At 46.6% G+C, this 8,338-nt stretch overlaps 1 long non-coding RNA gene across 1 annotated transcript; it reads right to left on the bottom strand.

The window, feature by feature from the left end:
- Positions 1 to 3,781: 3,781 nt before the first annotated feature.
- On the bottom strand, positions 3,782 to 7,883 carry LOC112578657. The gene is made up of 3 exons (XR_006544259.2): positions 7,231 to 7,883; positions 5,990 to 6,411; positions 3,782 to 5,443 (listed from the first exon to the last, which is right to left on the bottom strand). It is a non-coding gene; the product is annotated as an uncharacterized LOC112578657 (long non-coding RNA).
- Positions 7,884 to 8,338: the final 455 nt, after the last annotated feature.

Genomic DNA, 8,338 nt, shown 5'->3' with positions numbered 1-8,338 from the left:
AAACTAACACAATACTGTAAACAACTATATTTCAGTTTTTGAAACAGCAGTAGAAGGGGTGGTATTGCCGCACGATGTTACTGAAGAACTCCGTGTAGAAGGAGTGATGTAGACTGCTCGTGTAGGTTGCTGTTGCCACCTTGGAAGAGGTGTTAGTCAACGTGTGTGAACATAAACAGGAAGAAGGACTCACCCAGTGGTCTGGATCGACTGGTTTTAACCAGTCCATCCTAAAGGAAATTAACCCTGAATATTCATTGGAAGGACTGATGCTGAAGCTGAAGCTCCAGTACTTTGGCCAGCTGATGCGAAGAGTCAACTTATGGGAAAAGACCCTGATGCTGGGAAAGATTGCAGGAAAAAGGAGAAGGGGGCAACAGAGGATGGGATGGTTAGACAGGATCACTGACTCAGTGGACATGAATTTGAGCAACTCTGGGAGTTAGTGGAGGACAGAGGAGCCTGCGTGCTGCCATTCGTGGGGTCGCAAAGAGCTGGACACCTGTTGGCAAATGAACAGCCACGACAACAAAGTGGCCTGGAGGCCGCGTTCTCAGTATTTCCCCTAGAGGGGCAAAGTCCCACTCTAGTGCCCAGATGGATAGAATCAAGAGTGTTCTCTGTTGCCTCTTTGTTTGTGATGATAAGGAACCAGAAGCCAGCTAATAATGCCCATCAGTAGAGTTACAGGTAAATAAACTCCAGTCCATGGTGTATCTGAGCTGTGGAGACACAAGAAACACTCAGAAAGATAAGACACACTAAAACACTTCCACACAAAGCCACACCCGGCCTCTTCTCTCTTCCTCTCGCGCATTCTCTCAGTCTCTGCGGGCGCAGGTATAGGACCCGAAGGTGCCCCTACCTTTCCCTCAGCATTCGCAACACTGGATACCTTTGTTGAAGGAGAAAGTTTCCAAGATGAGGGATAAGTGGTCACCAGGGGATCTATGTTTAAATTGTTAATTATTTTAACTGGGAAAATGCCTTTCCGGATCTCTTGTGTAGTGAGAAATTAAATGAAAGCGGAGGAAGATGCATCTGGCATTTTGCAAGGACTGTTGTAGCGGGGAGTCGCAAAGAGATGACAGGATCTTGAGGGGTAAATGTTTAAGGGGCAGAAATCAAAGCAAAGGGAAAGAGCTGTGTTAAGGTTACCCAAAGGCCTGGTGGGGGCGGTGGGTGGGGGAGATGAGAGAAGGTTCTTTGTTGGTTGGCTTTTAACGGGGGTGACTGAAAACCTCAATAAAATGGTATTTTGATTTCCTTTCACATGGGGTTTGCTTCTCATTCAAGATCACTCCTATGACCAGCATCCCAACTCTTCTGATGTAGAGAAGTCTAGAAAGATTTTGATAGGAAATTAAAATTGATTGGTAGGATAGACCAGAATATCTGTATAAAGGCAACACACTCCTGGGGAGAAAATGTTGCTTGAAATAGGAAACAAAGGAAGGTCTGCCAGCAGAGAGATGGTTAAGTATGTTCATATAAGAATCAGTGGGGTAGGCTCTTATGTGGTTATTAAAAATCACATTTTCCAAGTTTTTAAATTGGAAAACATGCAGAAATGCTAATAATCCAATGTTTGATTTTTAAAATGCTTGCCACAAAACTTTATGTGCAGTTGAGTCCAATTGCAGTTTACAAAGATAAGTCTATCTGCATGAGGGGAAAAAAGAAGGAAGCATTCATTTGGTAACAGTGTTTTTCCCTGGGTGATGGGGAAATTGGTGATTTTATTTTTCATGCATTTCTGTTGAAACGACAATTTTCTATTGAAAACAGGACTGCTTTTTTAATTCCCCAAAGAACTGTTTTTAAAAACCGTCGTTGGAAAATCATCTCTGAGGGACGACAGCCAAGGGAGGATTCTTGTTTGGCGAAGAAGCAGACAGGCGGGTCCCAGGCAGCCTTTGGGGGACTTTCCCCCACTTTTGCCCAAATGTCAAATGTCGGGCATTCACACGGTTAAAAACGACCTAAAATGAGCAACTTCCCCAATACTGGATGACAAGCGTCAAGCCCGCCGCCCCTCCCATCCCAGGGGGCTGTTGTGAGTTCTTATATTTATAAGAGAAAACACGGAACTTGAGTGGGCTGGAGCCACAGGCTGGCAGCAGAGATTTGGTCCTTGTCTCCTTGGACAGACCCTGGAATCCTTCTGGAACACTCAGGATATGTATGAACATGATGGAGCAGAACACAGTTCTCTCCCTCCTGCAGAATCCCACTTCTTCCCACCAACATGGCAGGAAGCAAAACAACCTCACGGTTAAGCCTGTAAACTTTGGAATCAAACAAACCTGTGTGCAATCTTTGCGTGTTTTTTTTTTTTAACCTAACAGTTCTGTGGCTTCCAACAAATTCTGTAACTTCTTTGTACTTTTGTTTACTCATGTGCAAAATGGTGATAAGATCACCACCACATTGGGTTCCTTTGAAGATGAAATAGGATAAAATACAGAGAGTGGACATGTGCAACCCTATGGACTGTAGATTTTTATTCTCGGATTACCTGTTTTCTTCTCACCCTACCTTAGGGCCATCATTCATGGGATGAAATAAGAAAGGATGGTTTGGGGAGAAAGATACTCTTGGTAACCTGCAGATTTTCTTGTGAAAAGTGAAATCTCCCAGTTCCAGGTTGGCGTCTGTTGTTGGTAGCCAGGTTGGCTCCAGCCAACGAACCAATTTATTGAGCACTGTTACTTGCTAGGATGGCTTCCCTGATGGCTCGGGCGGTAAAGAATCCTCAGGCACTGTGGGAGGCCTGAGTTTGATTCCTGGGCTGGGAAGAACTCCTGGAGGAGGGAATGGCAACCCACTCCAGTATTCTTGTCTGGAAAATTCCATGGGCAGAGTAGTCTGGAGGGCTCCAGTCCATGGGGTCGCAAACAGTCAGACACGACTAAGTGACTAACACCTGTAGGCAGTGTGCTTAAGCCCTCTTATAGGTATGTGACTGGCGTCCACATAGATTATGTTATCCCATTATGTTTTATTCAAACAAGTCCTGATAACAGCCACTTCTCACCACCTAGTCTCAGCTACCATCTTCTCCCAAGAAATCACAGCAGGAGCCTTCTCCTTGGCCTCCCCTCTTGCATTCTTTCCATTTCCAGTGAACTTTGGCGTCAACCAGAACAGGAGAGCAACCAATCTGGAGAGAGAGTAATGTTACATAGCGGGGCCCAGGGACTCTGGAATCAGGGACTGGATCCTGCCTTGCTCAGTTAGTTGCTAACATACTTTCAGTCACAAGGTAGCCACTGACAAAGGTGCTTTCCATGCCCCTGGTTGCGGGCCCCGAGGACACCAGACTCGCCTTCACCCATCACCCGTCACCCGTCACTGCTGAGACAAGAGGACGTCGAGTGCAGCTGGCTGTCTCTGATCGCTAGGGAAGTGCCTTCACTTAAGCAGACTGCTGTCATTGCTCCTTCCTCTCTGCTCCACCAGCACAACGAGAGAGAAATTAACCCACCCAACACACCCTAAGATTTGAGGGGGCTTCTGCTTCAGGAAACGTAGAACATAGCCAAGAATCTTTCTCTGCAGCCTTTTAAAGCCAGTCTTTGGATTAACCAGATGTCTGATGAGCATTTTTAAAAAAACATATGTCTGCTTAAAGTGAAAGTACTGTTGTTTTTGTTTATAAATACATCAAAACACTCATATCTTTTATTGATCTGTGCTGAGGGAGTTGTGGGTTTTCAATGTTTTCTGAAAGAGTGAAAAGCGAATACTTCAAAACGAAAATAGGATCACACATGGTTTAATCATCTTGTGCAGTTCATTTTATTACAACCTGATCTTATAGAAGGAATCCCATTTTGGCTTAATCTTTTGGGGCTTCCTGCTCAGCTAACTTGAAGGTTTAGCTTGGGATGTTTAATTCCATAGTCTATGATCATTTTAGGAAATTTACAAAAAAGGCAAAACACAATATATAGAACGACTCACTGTGGTGGAGTTCAAAGCAGAGTGATCTGTAGTAATTCTATGCACGACAGTACAGCAAAGAAAAGTGGCTCAGCCAAGCTCGCACACTGACACGAGAAATCCTAGCACCATAGAGCTTATAGCCACACATCTTATGAAAAAACATAAGTGGAATGTACACGCAATGATTATAACATCACATCATATCATAGAGCTTACATGTACAAAGCATGGGCTTCCCCGGTCGTGCTGGTGTTAGAGAAGCCGCCTGCCAATGCAGGAGACATAAGAGAGGTGAGTTCAACCCTTGGGTTGGGAAGACCCCCTGGAGAAGGGAATGACAACCCACTCCAGTATTCTTGCCTGGATAAATCCCATGGACAGAGGAGCCTCGTGGGCTACAGTCCACAGGGTCACAAAGAGTTGGACACAACTGAAGTGACTTGGCCACATGAACAAAGCATAATACAAAATAGTTTGCATTGAACTGGATAGTCAGGCAGTCAATATGCATTTTATTAATCACCTGCTGTTTGCAAGGTACTTTCATAACTGTGAAATAATCTATATAAAAAAAATCTGAAGGGAGTATGTAAAAATAAGGCTGAGTCCATCCTGGAGTGGTCTCTGCTTTTCTTATCACTCTCCCAGACCCAGACTCACAACTGATACTCAATTGGTCAATGAATAAACCAATCCCTCTTTGATAAAGGAGGCCAGGAATTGGGTCATCCACTTCATTTTTTTCAGAAGTGTTTGTCAACACCATGGAACTTTTAAAGAGTTATTTCTTTGTGTCCACCACTCCAAACTGAAACAGATAATGCCTACTCAGTTCACAAGACAAGCAAATACTTAAACTGAGAAGACAGTGATAAAACCAGGGGCTTGTTTCACTCTGGGAATATTCCAGAAACCAAGTTTGAATAATTGTTTCATGTTCAGTTGGACACAGGTTCATTCCCACCTTAATTCACACATAGAAATACTCCTATCTTATAAGTGCTACAAACACACACACACTCCTATCTTTCCAAAATGCTAATTATGCGTGAACCAGTCATTCTTGACTTCAGAACACCGAGTCCTTCCGTGTTAGCCCTGACTCCAGCCTTTCTCTGATCTTCACATCCAATCCAACAGCAAACCCTGCCCACCCCTCCTTCTAAATCTGAGACCTACTCAATAGGCCAGCACATGTCAATTTTGGTAAATATTCCATGTGTACTTTAAAAAGAATATATATTTTGCAGTTATTGATTGCTTTGTTCTATAAACATTGATTAAACCAAGTGTATAAATAGTGCTGGTCTTTTTTTTTTTTTTGCTAACTTGCCTTTGTTGGTTTGTTTTTTAGTTACTAATAGAAGAAAGGTGAAACTTACAACCACGATTGTGCATTTATTTCTCCTTCTAGATGCGGGGGTTTCTGCTTTATATGCATCACAGCTATATTAGCAAGAGTGTGTTGAGTTAAAATTGTTCTTCCTCCTCAAATCTGTAAATGACAAGGATAGAACAGGCTCTCAACAAGTGTTTGCTGCTTGGCTCACATGAAGGGTCGTACATGTGTGCTCAGGCATGTCCTAGTCCTTCTGACTCTATGGACTGTAGCCCGCCAGGCTCCTCTGTCCATGAGATTTCCCAGGCAATACTGGGGTTGCCACTTCCTCCTCCAGGGGATCTTCCTGACTCAGATCAAATCCACGTCTCAAGTATCCTGCATGGGCAGGCAAATTCTTTACAACCAAGCCACCTGGGAAACCCCAAATGAAAGGGTCAGATGGGGACAACCCAGAGTCTTCTTGGCTCTGATGATCTCTATTTATCCCCTGAATGAAGATGCCTGCATTTCCCTCTGAGTCAGAGTCAACAGCAAAAAAATAAAAATCTATTCTGGTCATTTTTCCAGAGTTGCTCTCGGAGACTGCTGTGGCCCCGAGGAATGAAAGAAACGCCACCACCACCACCCCCATTCCAGAATTTCCTGTCTTGTCTTGTGGTTGACTTCAAACATTTCACCTCCCGCCTCCCTCTTTCTCACCATCTCGTCTTCGTGGCTAAAGAAGTTACACATTTGCAAAGGAAATGATTAAGCAAATCCAGAGATCTCGGCCAGGGGGCCTGATTTTTCAAGGCCCTCGTTTTCTGAGAGCTGAAGAAATCTGTGCGATGAAGGGTTTGCTCATGCGTTTTTAGCTTTAGTCAGGACTGGTGCACAATTTCCTGTTTTTGTATCCTCAAAACTGCTAAGCTACTTGTGAACAAGTGGCCGAGAGAGGGAGGGGCGGGGGCTGCGAGGGAGGGTTGTGAGCCAAGAGGGGTGGGGAAGGGCTGCTCCTTCCTCGGTCCTGGCAGGACTTCTGTGAAAGTGCAAACGTTTTTCGGTGCTTTCTTTTTGTCCTTTAATGGCGGCGCAGTCGAGACTGGAGGCCGAGTCTCGGAATCTAGACTTGAAGCTGGGGGCTGGAGTGGTAAAGAGAAGAAGAAACAAGTTCGAGCAGGAATTTTAATGGGTGTCCAAATACCCAAACGACAGTTGAAACTCACAGTGTGCTGATAAGTGTGAACCCTTATTAGGCCCTTACGATGCGCCAGGCGCATCTGCAGGGAGGGTGTCTCCTTAGAGCCTGCGCAACCCGCGAGGGGGCCTCCACCATCAGCTCCGCTTTACGCGGGGAAGCGAGGGGGGAGGGAAGTGACCTGGCATTCCAGCCCGGCCTTTGGACCCAGAGCCTGCATCCTTAACGTCTACTCTGTCCTGAAGGTAACGAAGGGGGCCGGGTTGTCACAGGGACCAAAACATACATGTTCACGTATGTAGATCCAGGGAGAGGGTGGGGCCCTAACCAAAGCCGCGCCCTGGTGGTTTTTGTTTTTTTTTCTCTCTCTCAAAGCAGGACCTCAGGTTGTGCTGGGCATTTGCCTGTTCGCTCTTACGTCCTCTTTCCAGGCTTGCCTTCAAGCTACCTTTCCCAGGATCCATAGAACCAAGTGGCTTCTCGTTCAGGTCAGCCAGTGGGAGGCACTGGCACCAAGATCGTTTTTCCTCCCATCAGCACAAAAGCAGCCCTTGGAACCTGCTCCCCCCTCCCACGCTCCCCCAGCCCTCTCCCCCCCCTCCCACGCCCCACCCCCTCTCCCACCTCCGTCCTACCCATCCCCTCCCACCCCAGCCGCCCTCAGGCGGTCCTCCCTCCCCCAACAGGGCTCTCCGTTTCCCACAGGACCTCAGGTTCCCTGGTCTGGTAACCAGACCTCCCCCGGTTATCTGTCTGGCCTTACTGGTGGCTGTGGCTTCCTCCTGGGTCTTGTCTCTGCGTGGTCTCCTTGTCACATGGTTGCCTTGTCAGCTCTTCCAGCACCTTTGAAACCAGTGCCGTATTAACCCCCTTTCTGTTCGACTACTTGGCACAAAGCTAGGTCCCCTGACGAAAGCCTAAGGGAGACACAGATGTTTGTGCTTCGATACAGATCCTGAGACGAGAGGTTGTGTGCAAGTCGTTTATTTGAGAATGGGTCCCAGGGAGCACGAACAAGGGAGGGTGTATTTATGAGTGTGTTACTACTGTGGGCTCTTGCTGGGGACCTCTGTGGAAACATGTAGAAGATCCCCCCAAATATGGAGAAGCTGAGCTATTTATCTGTCATCTTCCATCTCTCCTTGGTTGAGGGTGCCTCTGGAAGCGTGAACTTTCAGGCATTTCCAGGAATCCTGCATGTGGACTGAACAAGTTCCCGCAGCCCATGGAGGAAGCCATCAAGAAGAAAAGCAAATAATGGAGGGACCATGGAAGTGAAAGTTATCAGGGCTGTGGGTGAACTCAGAGCTGGGCTGAGGACCAGTGAGGCGTCCACAGCATCTGCTACTATGGCAACATGGCTAATAAGCAGATACAACCAAGGAAGATTAAAGGGAGACCTGAGTCCCCTCCCCTCAATTCTACTTTACTTTCGAATGGAATGGACACCAGGGAAAATCAACATGTTTTCTCTCCCTTCTTTCTCTTTTCTTGGATGAGCCAGACAATCAGGTTACCAGAACAGGGAGAGACAAGCATGCAGCTTAAGGGTGTCCCAAGGACTGGGTGGACTTTGAGCCCTTGAAAGAGAAGACATACCTTCTACCTCAGGCAGATGTCCTGGGCATCCTCATCAATATGCTTTCTGAGCACTTATTTGCCAGGCACTCTACTAACAAGCTATAAATGCGTTGTCTCATCTCCCTGGTGGCTCAGACAGTAAAGAATCTGACTGCAATGCAGGAGACCTGGGCTCCATTCCTGGGTCAGGAAGATCCCCTGGAGAGGGAAATGGCACCCCACTCCAGTGTTCTTGCCTGGAGAATCCCAGGGACAGAGGAGCCTGGTGGGCTGCAGTCAGCGGAGCCGCA

The sequence above is a fragment of the Bubalus bubalis genome, chromosome 14 (assembly GCF_019923935.1).
Source record: "Bubalus bubalis isolate 160015118507 breed Murrah chromosome 14, NDDB_SH_1, whole genome shotgun sequence".
NCBI classification, from domain to species: domain Eukaryota; kingdom Metazoa; phylum Chordata; class Mammalia; order Artiodactyla; family Bovidae; genus Bubalus; species Bubalus bubalis.
Note: the sequence above shows the minus strand (reverse complement) of the source record. Positions and strands in the feature narration are given on the sequence as shown.